The sequence below is a fragment of the Episyrphus balteatus genome, chromosome 2, assembly GCF_945859705.1.
Source record: "Episyrphus balteatus chromosome 2, idEpiBalt1.1, whole genome shotgun sequence".
Lineage (NCBI taxonomy): Eukaryota > Metazoa > Arthropoda > Insecta > Diptera > Syrphidae > Episyrphus > Episyrphus balteatus.
In genome coordinates, this window is record NC_079135.1 from 68,310,777 (window position 1) to 68,331,157 (window position 20,381).

A 20,381-nucleotide genomic window follows, 5' to 3' on the forward strand; every position below is an offset into this window, starting at 1 on the left:
AGCAAAATTTTGATATACTGCACATAAAACTTTTTTCCGACCAAAAAATTCGATTTTTTGAGTTTTATTGGATATTTGGTTGTATCTTTTTTTTTTTTGGTTGAGATAGGCATTAGCATTGCTCTAAATATTAAAAAAAAAATCAAAATTCTGATCTTAATAATTTTTTTCATTGAAAAAAAAAATATGAACAAAATTTACCCAAGTAAACTTGATTTAAAATTAAGTGTTTAATTTTAGCTTTTGAAAAAAGTATCCTCCATAACTGTAAGTGTTGCCGTTGTTTTTTTAATATTATGTTGTTATTTTAAGTATTTATTTAGAAAATTGTCCCTCCCGACAAAACGGGGGGGAGATAGAACATTATTCTAATACAAAATTTAATTCTCTACAAAAAATTTCAAGTATATATATTAAAATTTTACTTTGTTTACACGAGATAAATTGAAAAACTCAAAAAAGAGGCTTTTGCGCCCCTTCAATTTCCACTTTTATAACCCATTAAACGAGTCCTGCAATGAAAAGCCGTGAACGACTTAGTTCCTTTCTGCAATACCTAATCAATAGCCTATCATCCTATAACATAAAGTCTTTGAATTTTTCAATTCGGTTCATTAATGGTTGAGATATGACCAATTGTTTATAACTCACTCTCTCTTTTAATCTTTTATTATAAACAATTGGTCATATCTCAAGCATTAATGAACCAAAATGAAAAATTCAAAGACTTTTTTTTCTTGCTAGACATCAATTATAATATTTACTCATTTTGTTTTAAATGACACTTACCGATTTTGAGATAGTTCCTTTTGTTTATAAAATTTCAGAAATTTGCAAAAACTAACATTGCAGCTAGATTTCTCATGCCCAAAAACATATAAAAACACTCTCATATTGCGTTGATCTTAAAATCTATAATCAAAGCTGGTATAAAGTTTAAGCTGAGTAGGGGTAGAGTTTTTTCAAATTAACTTGAAATATATGGGTCATATAGAAAATTTTTTTTAAGATAAAAAAGATAATTTTTGTCAAAAATCAAAAATGGCCGAGTTATTCACTAAAACGTGTTTTACCTTTAATCTAAGATGGCGGATTTGGCTCAAGGTCGATTTTAACGAAAAACTGGTTTTAAGCTCTCAGTGATCCCCTCTACCGTCCTATGAAAAAAATTGCACGATCTAATTTTTTCCATTTGAAATGTTTAATTCGACTGGGCTACAAATCTTGAAATAATTTAGTCTCTCTAACAGCCATATTATTCACTAGTTTAAAAAATACATCTGGATGTAAAGAAATTGAAATGTCAAAAATAAATCCAAATCCATGATATTCACTATAACACAGAGAAAAAAATAGTCATTTTTTACTATTTTTTAACTATTTTCATAATTAAAATCGGGTTAACTATTTTGGATTTGGATTTATTTTTGACATTTGACATTTTTACATCCAGATGTATTTTTAAACTAGTGAATAATATGGCCGTAAATAATAACTCTGAGGTCAATACTTGTGATGGTCTCTTCAAGTTTTGACAAATACTAGTCCGGCACTTAGCCAAGGGTCTTTTCAAAATTTACAAAATGTCCTATAGCTACACCATAGGGCATTATGAATGAATTCAATTTAGTTTCGGAGAGGAAAATAACTAATTTATAAACTCACAATGTTGTAACTTGTATCAATAACCCGTTTCCATGAAACTTCCTATGCTTAGGAACAGAACAGCGATATACATATGTATGTGGTTTACATATATACAACTTGTTTTCAATAACGTTCATGTGTGCATATTAGGTACGCACATGCACGCGTGGCATACAAATATTAATACATTTATGTCCTTTCGATATGTTTTACTTTTCGATTCAATAATCCGTTTAACTGCGTTATAAAACCATTATTCAGTCGTTGGTTTGATAGCATAAAATAGGGTTATATTTAATTTGTATTAAACATTACATTATGCATACGATCTGTCGAAAATAAAATGGATAGAAACTCAGGAATGTCGAGGTTATTTTTAAAGCGATTTGATAAAAATGAATGAATTAGAAAAATAAAATGCACGGCTGGGTCGCACGAACTTGCTCTTAGTGTAGATACAAGTTGCTTAAATTTTTAAGACTCTTTATATAGAAATTTGGGAAATGTAGGTACCTATACACTATATATAAACAAAAACAAGTTCAAAAAAAAAAATAAAATCCGTTAAAAAAAAAAAAAATAAAACAAAATCTGAAATCAAATTAGCCTCCAAAAAAAGTATGCAGTTTTATTTGACATATTAAAGTGTATTTTTAGAACAAAAATTTTCAAAATCGTTAGGGCCGTTTTTTAAAAAAAATAATTTTTTATAAATAATTTTTTGTTAAAGTTGATGAATGAATGTGTTGTGGGGGAAAGTTGCACTGCGACCTTAAAGGTCTATTGTGCCCCCAAATTTGGCTGCAAATAACTACTTACAGTACAGTCTCCAGTTTGATACTTTTTAGGTATTTGATTAACTGGAGTATTTCTATCGACGGTAGATCTTTACTTGTTACCTGGTGCTGGCCCAGGTATCTGTGTCGATTGTGCATTAGTGCTTCACAGTTGCCCAGTATGTGTTCTGGCGTCTCTTCATTATTGTTGCAGAATCTACAGGTGGCACTGTCTGCCAGGCCAATGTTGTTGAGGTGTTTTCTCAGCTTGCAGTGGCCTGTAAGGATCCCTGTTATTATTCTCAGGTTGTTTCTACTCAGGTTAATGCAGGTTTTAAATCTTTTTTGGTTGTAATTCCCAAGTAGTGATTTCGCCTGTCTGAGTTTAGGAGTCTCTTTCCAAATTTTAGTTCGTTTGGCCTCCTCATCGGTTTTTATCATTTGTTTGATCGTGCTGTCTCCAATTCCGCAATATGGTTCTGGGCCCATAAGAAAAGAAAGTTAAAGTTGGTATGCCATTTTGTAGAAATTACTAATTAACATCTAAAAACAAAATTTCAAAAATATTCGATATCGCGTTTTCGAAAATTTAATTTTTCAAAAAAAAAATTTAAAATTTTTTTTTTAATCCAAAAATTTTTTTTTTCAAAATATATTAAAATTATATAATTACTAGCTGACCCGGTGGACTTCGCCATTTCTTGTATTTATTTCTAATTTTCGACTCCGTAATTAGTTAATTTTCAAATGAAAAAGAGGATCAAAACTTGAAAAGTTCATAAAATGAGTTTAAAAATGTTAACTTTTGAACTTTTAGCAAAAGTGGCCTATGCAAAATACTCTTGCATGCGCATGATTAAAACCTATATTTCCTATAAGTTTGAGATTTTTTGCAGACTTTTGAAAATTCGAAAAAAAAAATAAAAGACTACTCAAAAATGTCCCTAAAAATTAGGTTGTTTTTGAAAAATTTTTATTTAAAAATACAGGGCCTATGAAAAAAATCCGTTTTAGACCCCTATTTTTTTTTAATATCTTTCTCATGGTGTAACTCAAATTTCTATGCAAAATTTTGCGTACCTCTAATTAGTCTTTTGTCGAAGGTCTATGACTGCAAAAAAACCTTCACAACTTGGTTTTAAAATTTTTTTGAATTTTTTCCATAAGTTTTTTAACTATTGAATAAATTAGTCTATCATTTAAAAAAAAAGTCAACTCTTTACGACTTACCGTTTAGAATATAGCCTTTTTTTCAATGTCGTGTTACCCCTATTTACCCTATAAAATCTAATTTTTTTTTTTGCCTTAAACCTTCTCCTCTTATGCTTCTTTGTTTTAAAAAAAAATTAAGAAAATAAGTCAGCCGGTGTGGCCGGTTAGCGAACGTACACAAAACCAAACTTTAATATATATATGTAATAGATATAAATGCTTTTTTACAAAAAGTTTGGTTGAAATCGAATAAGTAGTTTCGGAGTAAATCGGATTAAAAAAAAAAAAAAAAAAAACGGTTATATGGCAGGTACCGTTATTAATGATTTAAAAAAAAAGAATTTCTGTTAGAAGATAGACGTTGTCTTAAAACTTACATTTGAATTTTTTAAACAAAATCGTTGGAGTCGTTTCTGAGCAATTTAAATTTTACTAAAATCGGTACATATATGACAAGAACCTACCTTTTTTTTTGGTCCAAAAAAATTAATTCCAAAAACATCTCTGGAGAGTCGCCAAATAATGTTACATACCAAGTTTGACAGCAATCGGTCCATCCGTGTAGGCTGTAGCTTCGTTTACAGACTGACAGACTGACAGACTGACAGACTGACAGACTGACAGACTGACAGACTGACAGACTGACAGACTGACAGACTGACAGACTGACAGACTGACAGACTGACAGACTGACAGACTGACAGACTGACAGACTGACAGACTGACAGACTGACAGACTGACAGACTGACAGACTGACAGACTGACAGACTGACAGACTGACAGACTGACAGACTGACAGACTGACAGACTGACAGACTGACAGACTGACAGACTGACAGACTGACAGACTGACAGACTGACAGACTGACAGACTGACAGACTGACAGACTGACAGACTGACAGACTGACAGACTGACAGACTGACAGACTGACAGACTGACAGACTGACAGACTGACAGACTGACAGACTGACAGACTGACAGACTGACAGACTGACAGACTGACAGACTGACAGACTGACAGACTGACAGACTGACAGACTGACAGACTGACAGACTGACAGACTGACAGACTGACAGACTGACAGACTGACAGACTGACAGACTGACAGACTGACAGACTGACAGACTGACAGACTGACAGACTGACAGACTGACAGACTGACAGACTGACAGACTGACAGACTGACAGACTGACAGACTGACAGACTGACAGACTGACAGACTGACAGACTGACAGACTGACAGACTGACAGACTGACAGACTGACAGACTGACAGACTGACAGACTGACAGACTGACAGAATGACAGACTGAATATTTAATATATTTTAATATTTATTTATTCGTATAGTCTTACACAATAAGATAATTTATCTTTTAAATTAGTATAAGATTAATTAGTTAATAAATTGATGTATTAAAAAACATTACAAATTTAACAATTTAAATAAAAAATTATGAAAAGAGATGCAAATGCAGATAACATTATTAATTCATTATGTTGTATCATAGAAAAACTTTAAATTTAAATATGTTACTATTATTACAAAGAATTCATTGTTATAATACCTAAATATAAATTAAATCATATTATCAAAGTCGGTAAGGCAAAAAAGGTAAGAATTTCATCGTCAAAATGTCTCAAAATACTCTCTGAGTTTTATCCTGAAAAGGGAGGTACAGCCTATCATCCCAATAGATCGGGGAAGAGAGTTCCACAGACGTATAGCATTTACAAAAAATTGGCGTTCGGATACTAAGAAAATGTAACGGGTTGGCACAAGATTAAAAGATCTAAGAGAGCGCGTTTGATTGATCTTATTATAAAGGTACGGTGGCTGCTGTGATTGTATTACATTGTGAAGCAATGTCAAGGTTCTTAATTTGAAAAGGTTTTCTAATGTTATGCCGTAAATTGATTTAGAAAATTGAGAAATATGGTCATACTTCCTTAACCCATAAACATATCTCGCTACACTATTGTAAGCAACATTTAGCTTCCGTTTGTGTTCATAGTCACAATTGTTGAAAAGTTCGCAGCCATAAAGCATAATAGGGATAAGAAGAGTTTTTGCTAATACTAATCTTGTTTTTAATGGTGTAATTTTATGGTTAGTCCACAATAAACGAAGCCTTCCATAAACTTTCCCAATTGTTGATCTGATATGATCATTCCACGAAAGAGTTTTTGTAAAAATTATGCCTAAGTTTTTAGCTGAATCGACAAACTGAATTTCCTTATTATCTAGGTATATTTTAGGGTAGTAAGATGTATCAGCAGACTTTCTTGAAATGACCAAACATTTCGACTTAAGTGGGTTAACGCAAAGCCCATTTTTCTGGGACCAATTATGAACTCTGTCCAATTCCTCATTTACCTCAACTACTGCATTTTCAAGAAGACCAAGAGGGAAGCTTTTCCGTATCTGAACATCATCTGCGTACATATCTACGTCTGAATTCCGCAGGCACAAAGGTAAATCGTTTATGTACATAGAGAACAAAAGTGGGCCCAATATTGAGCCTTGTGGGACGCCACTCCTCAGCATGAGAAGTTCAGATACGGAGCCACTAGCCTCAACAGCCTGAGATCTGCAGTAAAGGTATGACTGAACTAACTTCGCAGAAGAAAAAGAGAAATTGAATTGATTTATCAGCTTGTTATATATGACGTTATGATTTACTGTGTCAAACGCCTTGGAAAAATCCAGAAGAATAAGAAAAGTTATGTTATCCTTTTCAACGGCTTGTCTAATGTTTTCAACAACATTGATTAGAGCTGTGGTGCAGCTATGTTTGGGACGGAAACCAGATTGATTAATACATAACATGTTGTGGTTGTTTAAATATTTCTGTATCTGTGAATTCATTAACCTTTCCAGTACCTTTGAAAGAAATGGAAGGATGGCGATTGGTCTAAACTCGTTTTGATTTTTCGGAATTGGTATAATTTTAGCTTTTTTCCAGATAAAAGGAAAATCGCTCGACATAAAAATCGTGTTAAAGACATGCGTTATGTATTTAAGAACATATGGAAGAATGGCTTTCACAAAGACGGGATGGATTTCATCAAGTCCTACTGAGTTTGTTTTTATACTTATACAGCTCTCTAACACATCCGTTTCATCAACTGGTGTAAAGTTAAAACTGGGAGAGGAAAACATGTTGTTCTCGATCGGGGTACTGTTTGTTTCAGGAAAGACTTCTGGACCTAAATGAGAAGTAAACTGCCTGTTAAGCTCGTTGCAGTCGATAGCACCAGTTGTAATATTTTTTTGTTCTCCGATGCCAATATCCCGAAGATTTTTCCATAAATTATGTCTTGCTTGTGAGGGGTCTAGTCGAGGAGCAAAATAACGTCTCTTTGACTCACGTATCTCAGTTGTTACTTTATTTCTAAGCCTTTTAAAATCATTAAACAGCACACCCAGTCGAAAACGCTTCCAACTTTTATATGCTTGGTCACGGGCTTGTATTAAGTTCCTTATTCTATTATTAAACCAAGGTGTGTTTTTTGTTGTGAGATTTTTAGTAACAAGTGGAACGTGTAAGTCAAAGAGACTTTTAATATTACCTTGGATAAAATCCACCTGATCATCAACGGATGGCATACCATAAATCCGATACCATTCAATTCGCTTCAAATCTTCTTCCAGATTACTCATATTTATATGCTTAAAGTCACGGAAAGTTATAGATTTTTTTACTGCCAAAGGTTTACTTTGAAAAGTTAAACAAATTAGATCGTGACGAGAAAAACCAGGTATTGAAATTTGATCGAAATGGAGAGCTTTGTACAAATGACTGACGAAAAATACGTCAAGCAATGTACTACTATGATTGGTAAAATGCGTTGGTACAGATGTATTTACCGGAAAAAGATTTAAAGTTTTCATGTTATTTGCAAATGACGAGTCTTCAAGCATATTGCTGTTGAAGTCACCAGCAATAATAATGTAGGGCGAAATGTAGGACAATTCATCCAAGACTCTTATAAGAAGAGAAGTGTCGATGTTTCGGTTTGGCCTATATACTGAACCTAGCAAAATTTTGTTTTGATTACATATTATTTCAATAAAAATAAAATCAATCTCACTCCCAAGTGGGGCTATGCGTATAAGTTTACAATTAAGTTCACTGCGAACGTAAATAGCAACTCCTCCACCAACTCTTCCAACCCTATCACACCTAAAAGGCTTATGAAAGCCGCTCAAAGAACAAAGATCATTGTTTTGGTTGCTTGATAACCACGTCTCTGAAACACAAATCACATCAACCATAGAACCTTCAAATAAAAACCTAAATTCATCAAGTTTCGGATATATGCTTTGTGCGTTTAAATGACAAATATGCAATCCAGTATGCCGACTACACATTACATTAACCATTGTACGTACTGTATGATTTGAACCTAAAACATCTGTTGAGTCTCTGTACTGTTGTTCGTTGAAATTAACCATTCTCAAAAATAAAGAATAGGAGATCCCAAATCAACCTCCTTTCATATAGAAAGTATAAACTGTAACACCCAGCCAGGAATAACAAAAATGCACAAGATGACGAATTTGACGATAAGCAGTATTTATAAAAGAAGAAAATTTGTAGAAAAAAAACATACCGACTTTGAAATTGAAATGAAAAAAGAAAATAAAGAGAAAAGAAAGATAGCATAAATAAAAAATGTTTACGAAATAATACTATTGTAAAAAAAATGAAAATAAAAAAGTGGGGATGATCACGTTCTGTTGTCATCTGTAGGAGCATCATTTCTTGTAGTCTGTGACGTTGTGGCAAAAACGGCTAGGTCATCAGCTGTTTTGATTAACTTTGCATTATCATCTTTGGTTGCTTTTACATAGATGAAACCACGGAAAGTAAATGTTGATAACAGTTTATTCTCTCGTTTCAATTTAAGAGCGCTTTGAAGGAGAGCACGATTTTTTAGCGTTAGACACTCGTGGACATAAACAAAAGACCTGTTATTTGAGTTTTCATTCATGCCAAGATCTCGAAGGCAAAGCGGAGCTTTAGTTCTTTTTCGGTAGCTGGCGATCGATCTTAAAACTAAACTCTTATCATTCGGCGTGAAAAATTTAATTATGACTGGTGGTGCGTTCGAGTTTGTTTTTGTTTTAAGGCGGTAAATTGTTTTTATCATTGGCGGTTTAAGAGTTAAAGTGGCACAAAGCTGATTAAAGATGCATTGTAAATTTTCATTTACCATCGAAGGGACACCGTGTATGAGTGCGTCACACATTGTCTCCTTCAGTTGTTGTTTTTCATCGTTTGCCTCTATGTGAGCTTTTATTTCTTGTATCGCGTCGCCATGTTTTTGCAGTTGTTCTTTAAGTGATTTATTTTCGTCTTGTAATGTTTCGAACTCATTTTGTTTAGACTCTAACAATGTTACTCTTTTATTTATTCCATCAAGTGCGGTTTTTAACATTCCTACTTCGGTGTCGATTTTTTGCATGATTTTGTTTTCGGATTGAGTAATTTGTAATGCAATTTGTTCAAGTTTTCCTAGGACGGTGCTCTCATCATAAGAAACAGTATTGTTCAAGTTGGCCATCGTCGGTAATGATTGAGGCATTTGATTTTCTGAATGTATAAGTGGCTGATTGCGTGTGTGTATTAAAATTTTTTGCGGCTGTTTTGACGTGGGAGATGGAGATTCAGCGAACTGTTCTCTGCTTCGTTTTGGAGGCATCAATTCTCTTAAATTGTTTATGTAGAGGTATGTATCTTGGGGGAAATTGGATTCAGCAAAGTGACACGTTTTTGCAATTAATGAAGGGGGCATTAATCAAATATATATACTTTGCCTTTTTTTTTTTTTGTATTATATTTTGGTTTTAACAAAAAACTGGCACAAATAGCATTATAAAGTTCTTAAAATTTTAAACTGTTTATACTTTGCAACTCATATTTGACTGTCAGTCCTTGGCGTGAAATTTAAAACTGCTTAAAACCAACCCGAAACTGCCACTCAGTAACACACGTCTGTTCAGTAACACATCACTTGACTGACAGACTGACAGACTGACAGACTGACAGACTGACAGACTGACAGACTGACAGACTGACAGACTGACAGACTGACAGACTGACAGACTGACAGACTGACAGACTGACAGACTGACAGACTGACAGACTGACAGACTGACAGACTGACAGACTGACAGACTGACAGACTGACAGACTGACAGACTGACAGACTGACAGACTGACAGACTGACAGACTGACAGACTGACAGACTGACAGACTGACAGACTGACAGACTGACAGACTGACAGACTGACAGACTGACAGACTGACAGACTGACAGACTGAAAGACTGAAAGACTGACAGACTGACAGACTGACAGACTGACAGACTGACAGACTGACAGACTGACAGACTGATAGACTGACAGACTGACAGACTGACAGACTGACAGACTGACAGACTGACAGACTGACAGACTGACAGACTGACAGACTGACAGACTGACAGACTGAGAGACTGACAGACTGACAGACTGACAGACTGACAGACTGACAGACTGACAGACTGACAGACTGACAGACTGACAGACTGACAGACTGACAGACTGACAGACTGACAGACTGACAGACTGACAGACTGACAGACTGACAGACTGACAGACTGACAGACTGACAGACTGACAGACTGAAAGACTGACAGACTGACAGACTGACAGACTGACAGACTGACAGCCTGACAGACTGACAGACTGACAGACTGACAGACTGACAGACTGACAGACTGACAGACTGACAGACTGACAGACTGACAGACTGACAGACTGACAGACTGACAGACTGACAGACTGACAGACTGATAGACTGACAGACTGACAGACTGACAGACTGACAGACTGACAGACTGACAGACTGACAGACTGACAGACTGACAGACTGACAGACTGACAGACTGACAGACTGACAGACTGACAGACTGACAGACTGACAGACTGACAGACTGACAGACTGACAGACTGACAGACTGACAGACTGACAGACTGACAGACTGACAGACTGACAGACTGACAGACTGACAGACTGATAGACTGATAGACTGACAGACTGACAGACTGACAGACTGACAGACTGACAGACTGACAGACTGACAGACTGACAGACTGACAGACTGACAGACTGACAGACTAACAGACTGACAGACTGACAGACGGACTTCCGGGACCCACTTTTTTGGCATTCTCTATCATCGTAATGTCATTTAAAAATGTTATCTCAACTTTTTTTTTGTACGAATGCGTAACTTGATATAAAGTACCTATATCGCAAGTAAAAATTTGCATTACAATCTTTTGTTTGAAAAGTCAAGTTTTGGTTTAGCAGTGTATATTTTATCAATATTAAAACCTTCTCATTAAGAGTTTCATATACATAAAATAAATTAATTGCCTTAAAATTTTTCTACAATGTTTATGAGAGTAAAAAAACACTTCATAGCTTTAATTGCAAGATTACTTATGTACGTTCGACGCACTAGAGTGCATTTCTATTTTAATATTTTGTATATGTATATAAAAATAACTGCACATGTATCTGATTGAAGCGATGGTTTTTAGTGAGTTAAAACTGGCGTGGGCTTCATTTTGCACCGCAGAACCATAATATAAAAATATATACACAAAGTTGAAAGAAGTCTCAGTTAAGATAAGACCAATTATATTTATACTTTTATCCACATGTTAGAGCTTATATTTATTTATAGAAACAAATTGCATAAACAAGTATGAAAATTGTAAGGTTTTTATAAAGAAGGGAGCAAATTATTGTCTCATTGAACAAAGTAAGTAGATACACGTTCTTTAAGGATGAGCTTAAGGAATAAATTTTATCCGATTTATGTTTTTTAATCTGTTTTTCTGTGAAAAATACAAAATACCACTACCCACTCAAATAATTTATTTTTAATATTTGTATATGTACATATAATCGACATTAGGGCTTATTAGTCTCTGAGTTATCCTGACCAAAAAATAATTAAAAAAAAAAATACAAATGGAATAATTGTTTAAAATACGTTAACAAATATTTCAGTAAAAGGGAAGAAATTTTTGTTTGCTATTGCTTCTAAAATAAACTAAACTTAAAAACCTACTAATCCTCTCTTCTCTTTAAATACTTATTTGAAGAAAAAAATATTATAAATTTTCTCTTGGGATTCAATTTATTTTTAACCTCAAACTTTTTTATGATGCGCCAATGTGACAACATCAAGGTTACATTTTCATCTATACACTGTACATAAGGACGTGCAATATTAGCAAAAACTTAAAAATTACCAAAACTTTAGTAAATAATCGGTGGTGGTCGAAGCTGAGATAAGATGAATGTTTAAATAAGATTTTTGATGAAAAATGAACTTTGTTTGAATTTTAAACACAGTATTTAGTTTATTGACATTAACATTGTTAATTTTTTTTTCAAGGGATTTTAATAAAAATCTCATAAATATTGTTTTTATAAACAAGACATATCTACAATTAAATTATTAAAGAAATTCAATTTAAAAACAATAAAATTTATTTCAGTTGATTTAAATATACATAAGAAGTCTGGCCACCCTGCCTATAAACAAAAACAAAACAAAAAAACTTTTTGGTTGTACTAGGATTAAATTTTTAAAAAATACTTATAAAAACTATTTATTTAATCATAACACTTCATAGGGTTTTACAGAATCAGAATATAGATACTTTATAAAAAAAAAAAATAATAATTGTCAAAAAAACAAAGAAAGAAAAATCGGGAGGTTGAAGCTTAACCCCTTGTAACCCAACATCGTAAATTTTAAAATTAATAATGTAAATCGAAAGGGCTTTAGCTATAATAAAACACGTATTTTTTAAGAATTTAATAAATTCATTATTTGCTTAGTTATTTCGAAATTTACGCAGCAAAAAAAAAAGTTTAAATAATTTATTTTTGTATATAAATGCAAAAATTCAAACAAAAAGCTATCTAATATTTATTTTTAGGCACATTCCTAAAATCCAAAAATAAAACCCCGTTAGTTTATGCACGAAAAATATTTTTTCTGAATTTCGTAGTTTTTACATAAATTTGCTTGTTTTCCAAAAAAGCCGAACTTTCAACATTAACTGCCAATTAAAAACTATTGGTGCTATTTATTAGAAATATGGCGCATTATTTCGATAAAGCAATTCTTAAAGATTATGTAAGAAGCTTTAAAAGAATAAAAATATGTTTTTTTAACTGATCGATCGCAAAAGAAAGAAAGTCGACCGCTCGTAATGGCTCAATTTTTCTGTCGAAAAATCAATGTAACTTGACCAATTTTGAATGGTTCGATACACAGAGAAAAATAGACCACATAAAATAGAACAAAAACAATAAGATTTCTCTATGGTTTTCATCCAAGAAGGAAACCTTATTAAAACAATCGGGTATTCCTTATTGTTTTAAAATCTGCACTTGTAGGGTTTTGAAAAGAAAAAAAAAAAAGACGACCAGGCCGGGAATCGAACTGGAGACTTCAAATCATTAATCGCCCACCTTACCACCTGAACCAACCTGCCATGAAAATAATGATCACGATTTTAGTTCTACTGCTAAGTTGCAACTTTTCAGTCAAATTTCTAGACCAGTGCCGATGCCTTCAAAAACATTAAAAAGTACAAAAAAATCATAGTAGGATGAAACCCATTGGAAAAGGAGGGGAATATGATAAGAATGAAAGGAAAAATAAATTACGGGCGAGCCGAGTTCGGGAAGTGGGTGGGTTGAGTTTTTAATGGTAAAAAATGGTATATCTCGATTTCCGGCAAAACTACAAATCCTATAGAAAAAATTTGTATGGCAAAGTTGTAGGTAATAAAAAGATCTACAACTTTTGTATCAACAATTTTTTCACATAACCTCAAAATTTATGTGAAAAATTAAAAAAACCTAGTTTTTGGTTTTTTATTTTTATCTTTTTCAAAAACAAAAATTTTTCTACGAAATTTGGTGAAAACTTACCTTATAATGTCTCAAATACACTGTAATTTATTTGATTTAAAATATTAATTTGTTCACCTTATTTTGACTTAATGCCAAAAAAACACCCTTATTTTCAATCGAAAATTCACGTGTCAAAATATAAGCTTTTTTCAAAAAGTCCGTGAGCATGACGTTCGTTAAAATGTCTATTTTCTGATGGTGAAAAAAAATTTTACATTAGTATACTATAGAACATGTTCTAGTAAAATTCAAAAAATGAAAAAAGCTTGAATTCGAAAAAAAAAATTTATCGTTGTTTACAATTTTGGCCTATTTATTCAAATTTACACTTTCATTACTCAAAAAACGTAAGATTAATCAATGTTACATGAAATCTTACGTTTTTTGAGTAATTAAAGTGTAAATTTGAATAAATAGGCCAAAATTGTAAACAATGATAAAAATTTTTTTTCGAATTCAAGCTTTTTTCATTTTTTGAATTTTACTAGAACATGTTCTATAGTATATTAATGTAAAATTTTTTTTACACCATCAGAAAATAGACATTTTAACGAACGTCATGCTTACCGACTTTTTGAAAAAAGCTGATATTTTGACACGTGAATTTTCGATTGAAAATTAGGGTGTTTTTTTTGGTATTAAGTCAAAATAAGGTGAACAAATTAATATTTTAAATCAAATAAATTACAGTGTATTTGGGACATAATAAGGTAAGTTTCCACCAAATTTCGTAGAAAAATTTTTGTTTTTGAAAAAGATAAAAATAAAAAACCAAAAACTCGGTTTTTTGAATTTTTCACATAAATTTTGAGGTTATGTGAAAAAATTGTTGATACAAAAGTTGTAGATCTTTTTATTACCTACAACTTTGCCATATAACTTTTTTCTATAGGATTTGTAGTTTTGCCGGAAATCGAGATATACCATTTTTTACCATTAAAAACTCAACCCACCCACTTCCCGAACTCGGCTCGCCCGTAATTTATTTTTCCTTTAATTTTCATCATATTCACCTCCTTTTCCAATGGGTTTCATTCTACTATGATTTTTTTTGGTTTCAAAAATTATCGACCCTGGTCTATTCAATAAGATTTTCTCTATAAAAATAATAAGAAATCTCCTTAAAAAAACCTTATTAATCGTTGATTTTAATAAGATTTCCTTATGAAATGTATGGACGGTAAAACAATATGGCAATCTGTTAGTTTTTAGCGGGTCATATTTTTCTCTGTGTACTCATAAGGTCTTAAAATGTTCATAACAGTTTAGGGGTTATTTAAAAACAAATTAAAAAACAAAATTCTAGGGTGTCAAGACCCTTATAAACCGTTGGCAAAAAAAAATTTGTTTGAGAAACCAAAACAGCTAGTCAAACTGTCCTAATCCTGATATTGACAAACTTTAATATAGGAAACTATTTTCTTATTATTTTTTATGATTATAGTCCCAGTATTATATTCCACGTTAAATTCTTCTTACTAGAATCCTAATTTTTTTTATTATATAACAAAACATGTGGTCACTGTGGCGTATGCGTACTTATTTTTAATTTTTTTAACATACAACAATAATACAACAAATTTATAAATGGAAATTTATTAATATAAATAGTGTAAAATTGAATGTAATTACGCTATTTTTCCACAACCAGAAGTCTTTTGGATCAAAGATAAGATGCAATAAAAAAAAAATGTTCGGTTGTCCCAAAGTCTAATAACACACTCATTAATCAAAGCAAAAATCATTACTGGAGTCGAAACTGAAAAAATGAGGTTGATCCGGATTTGAAGGTTCGAGGAGCTCATAAATCAACGGAAAATCAGATCACTTTGTACTAGAGTCAGAAAGTGAGAAAAAAAATGAGCTCATAAATCAAAGCCAAAAACAGATCACTTTGTACTAAGATTCGAAGATATAAGACATGATCGATTTCTTCAATAAAAAGAAATGGTTATAATTCGTTTTCTCCAACAAACCTACCAGCTTTTTCTAGAATATAAATATACTCAGGACTCAGGGCCCTAACATATTTTTGATTAAAAACTCTTCTAAACAACCATGGTTTATGCAAGTTGTGGTATCAAACGGTGTATCCCAGGACTATTTGGTCATCGAGCAAAAAGCTCATGACCGCCATTTCTGCCTACCTTACTATTATCCAACACACATACACACAAAAATGCCTCAAAAATTATGTCTTTTCTATGCATATCATGAACTTGTACCTTAAAATAAACAAAACAAATTTGACCAATGGATATACCTACATATTTTCCCTTTGTATACTTAGCACTATGTTTACGGAATAGTAAAAAAAAAACATATTTCATAAGAGCAAACACATGCTACCTTGTTGACCATGTTTCATCCATTATCGTCCTTTAAAAAACAATTATTTTCATCTTAAAATATGGACATCAAACCAAAGTGGCAACAATGAATCCTGACCTGCTGAACTGAATTGATTTGTCAACAGTCAACTCATGTGGTAAACACAAACACAAAGAAAAAAAAACCTTTTATAATTTAAATACACACTGCTGTGGTTTAAGTGCAGTGGGTTTTAATTGAAGTGCATACACAGTGTCGGATTTGACAATACCTCCATACTAAGTAATTGGCTATAGCTTAGTAAAAAGTAAATAAGAAGTGTCAAAAAGTCTTTCTTTTAACTTTAATTTTTAAAAATTAATAAATAAATAAATTTTTGGCACGCGAAAACCCATGAAGAAATGAGGCCTAGTAAATGAATGAATGATGTTTTCGTGAAATCAATTTTTGGGAGAATGGAAGGGACCTAAAATTTATCCTGGAGTCCAAACGACTTAGAAGACATCCACTTTTTATTATAATGATACTCTTAAAGGCTTTGTCAATTCCTCGGTTGGGGTTCTACTTTGAACTTTCAATCAACTAAAAACTGAAAAGAAAATTCCGAAGTCGTTCAAAAGCTCGCATTCATGAATGAAACTTTGATCTCAAGAACAAAAAAAAAAAACAAGAACTCTGGTAACAGGATTAAGCCTTGAACTTTGTTCGGTCTTACTATGAAAGTTAATATACATAGTCTGTCCCTGTTCACTTTATATTGAAAAGTGTTAGCTATTCAAAAACCCAGCAATTCAAACAAAATGCAATTTTAATAAAATGCAGCTGTGGTAGACGAGCTCAGATGTATTATGTCATAAAATATTGGCGGTTTTCCCTGGCCCTTCTCTTCGTAACGTAATTAAATTATCTTGGTTAAAATTGTATTTTAATTATAGCCACGTTATTAGTTTAGTGGATTTAATGGAATTAGCTGATAATTTAAACTAACCTACATACATTACACACATATTTCCTTGTACATACCACTTTGTTTTTTTTTTATTCAACTTCACCAATACTGAAAGCTTATAGTTCTCAAGAGATCCATTTATATATTATACATGTGTAAGAAACCGCACAAACCATTATATTTGTGTAAAATAAAATATAAGGCAATGTTCTTTAATGGAAGTCCTACACAGGCAAAAATATATTTCATTGGATGACTTTCTTACCTCATCAATAATGTTAAAGGCATTCGATTCACTTTTAATGGTCAATTGCGGTGTTCCATTTGGGGGGAGGATAATTAATTGAGACAAAGTGCTTTCTGTGTTCCATCATTAACTTTTGATAGGTTGTTAATTAGTGTATTTCGGTGTGTAAGAGTAATTGTTTATTAATTATTATTATTCGCTAGAGATTTATGATTACTTTTCTTGTTGAAGTCCAATAACAACCAATCTTCTAAATGGTTTATATCTGGTTTTTGTTTTGTGTTTATAGGTATAAATTGAACTATAACAAAGATACAAGGTTGCCTATAGATTTAGAGCATCTTTTCATTGATATGAGATCAAATTCATGGCTTTCATGAGTTCTATTGTACATTTCTTCGGTTGATTTAACATTTCTTGGCTTTTAAAACAATGCTTTGCTTTTATCTATTAATTAGAACACGTGCAGATAAGAACTTCCGATAAGTGTTATCTTATTCAACGTATATTTAATAAAATAAAGGCGATTAAGAGAACTACGGAATCGGGTTTGAAAGCTTTTAACTTGCAATCGAGTTGGTAAATATTTAGCCTTTGTGTTAACCCGATGTTGGGAATCAGAATCAAAATCAAACTGATGAACATATTTGACTGAACTGATGTTACTCAAGATGGAACGCAAGTGATGGGTACGACAAACATATCGGCGACGTTCTTGAGGAGACGTATTATAAGTGTCAGAAATATGACGGACATTAAGACTGGCTATCCGAAATGCAACAATCAAATCAAACCATTAGCCTTTCTGGCTGACCAACCACAGGGTACTCGGTGGTATCTCTTCAAATTAGTGGCGTGTCAAACTAAATTATCATATTGCGTCGAATTTACTAAGATTACCCAAAAGTGGACCCAAAAAAGGAGTAACAATCCCTAGAACCCACCTAGCGGGCAAAGCAACTCACAGCAAGTAAAATTTTTTTTTTTTTTTGAAACAAGAAACAAGAAAAGAAACAAAACTCTGTAATCCGGGATGATTCTATTGCGTTCAATAACTGTATTAGTTTTATCAGTATTTTAATGCTCAATCGAATGAGACTTAAGAAAAAGAATCAATGAGGTGATTTTGAGGGACTTTGGTAGGGTTCCACTTCCACGGGATGAAATTCTTCGAAAATTAACGAACTAATTTTTTAGACCCCTCGCTACTAAATTTTGTATCTTCTTTGAACTTATAATAAAAGCTTTACAATAACTTAGCTACACGGAGAAAAAAAACACCTAAAACAAGCGGGTTTGTGCTTGTTTTTTGCCAATCTGATTTCCGTCTTAAATGCATAGATATTCATATTCACATTCATTAATTTATGTTTAATAGTACACAAAATTAAATGTTAAAGCATAAGTACCTACAATAAATAAAAATAAATTATATTTAAGCTGTACCTTAAATTAAGGAAGGATTCCGCTTAAATTAAGTGGATTTCCGCTTAATTAAAAACAGAAGACATCTTGGCAAAAAAAACATGCAGAAATCAGCTTGTTCTTAGGTGGTCTCTTTTTTCCGTGTTGGTACAAGGAAAGTTGTTTTTAACATTACAATTTTTTTAAGTATCAACCTTTTCTAAACCTGTGAAGAGATGTTTTCTTTCATCGGAAAAAATGCCGCTGAAATGAAAACATGACTTTAGTCATATCCATCACCTTAGCTTTAAACAACCATCAAGCCAACTTCACTTCACTCACTAGGCTTTTCTTTAGCATCCATTCAAATAAATACCAACTTACCAACTCAACGCAAAGATCTTTTCAATTCTTCTGTTGACTTTTTAGAGACTTATAGAAATCTCCTTGTGCATACAAATCTAGGGCTTCATTACTGAGAACGATTTGCAAGCAATACATATGCATGTACATATTTGCTAACCCTGAAATTTTTAATTTTTGTTCACGTACAGAAATATGTAAGTAGGTATATACATATGTAGTTCAATGCAAAAATTTAGATAAATAATAAATACATAAAATACCCTTTATTTACCTTGGAACCTGTAACCTATTAGATTGTTTTTGGTAAGTTTAAACAGCAAAGTAGTAAATTCTCAAGTCTTTTTAATAAATTCAAATTTATTTAATTTTAGGTATTTATTTTGACACCTTATTTAAAAATTTGAATGTAAGTGCTTTAACTCCTGTCCTTTCTATAACAAAGTGTAAATGAATAGTTTCACGGTAAGTAATTTTGAATACATAATCCTTATCCTATGTTAGCAAGCCAATTCATTAAAAATCAGAAGTTTCACCTTATCCTCTTTTGGTCCTTATTGGACATATAGCCTCTTACTGCCCCGCCTTAGTTTCACGTTAACGATCGCCTATAATTTATTTTTAAGACACATTAATGTTAATTCTCACATTAGTTGGCCTGGCCTAACCAACAACAATAAGTAATTAGAACATAAAATAAAATAACCCCACAAAAACATGCATAATACACCTAATACTAAGCATTTTATTATCACACTGTATCCACTAGAGATTTATTGTATTATTTTCAGTCCTTATATAATCGTTGTATTAATCTTCGTTCTCAACTAAATGGCCATTATATTTCAATGTATTAACGCCAAGAAGGACAATTATGATAAATAATTAATTTTTATGTCGGAATAAATGCTTTTCGTCGAATTAATTGATTTAATGCGTGCTCCTGCTGTATACTGTGTATGTGTGTATTGCTCTATGAATACAACTAACCACACGCCTCCTTGCGGTTTGAAGCATCATGCGTCATGTGGTTTTATCACATTCAAGTTTCCATTTTCCGAAACAAGCAAGAGAACACATTTTCAATTAAAGATTCAACATTTCTACTAAATTCTTCAACATTGTTCAAATTCGTGGTAATCGATTAAGTTAAGTGCTTAATTTTTATTACAAACACATAAAAAGCTTAACAAAAAAGGGTGGAAAAGGGTCGGTCGGTCGAATTTTAATAATAAATTTTAATTTTAATTGCAACTGTTAAAGTGTCGACTTTCAAAGATTTTCTAGATCTGAAAATGAGAGAGAAAAATGTCTTGAGTTATTTTGTGGAAAATTAAATCTAATTAAAATTGTTAAGCAATATAAAACTCAGCTTGTGTCCTGTCTATAGTCAATTTTAGTATTTTTTTTTTTTTTTTTTTTTTTGGTGTAGTGCTTTGAGTTTAATGG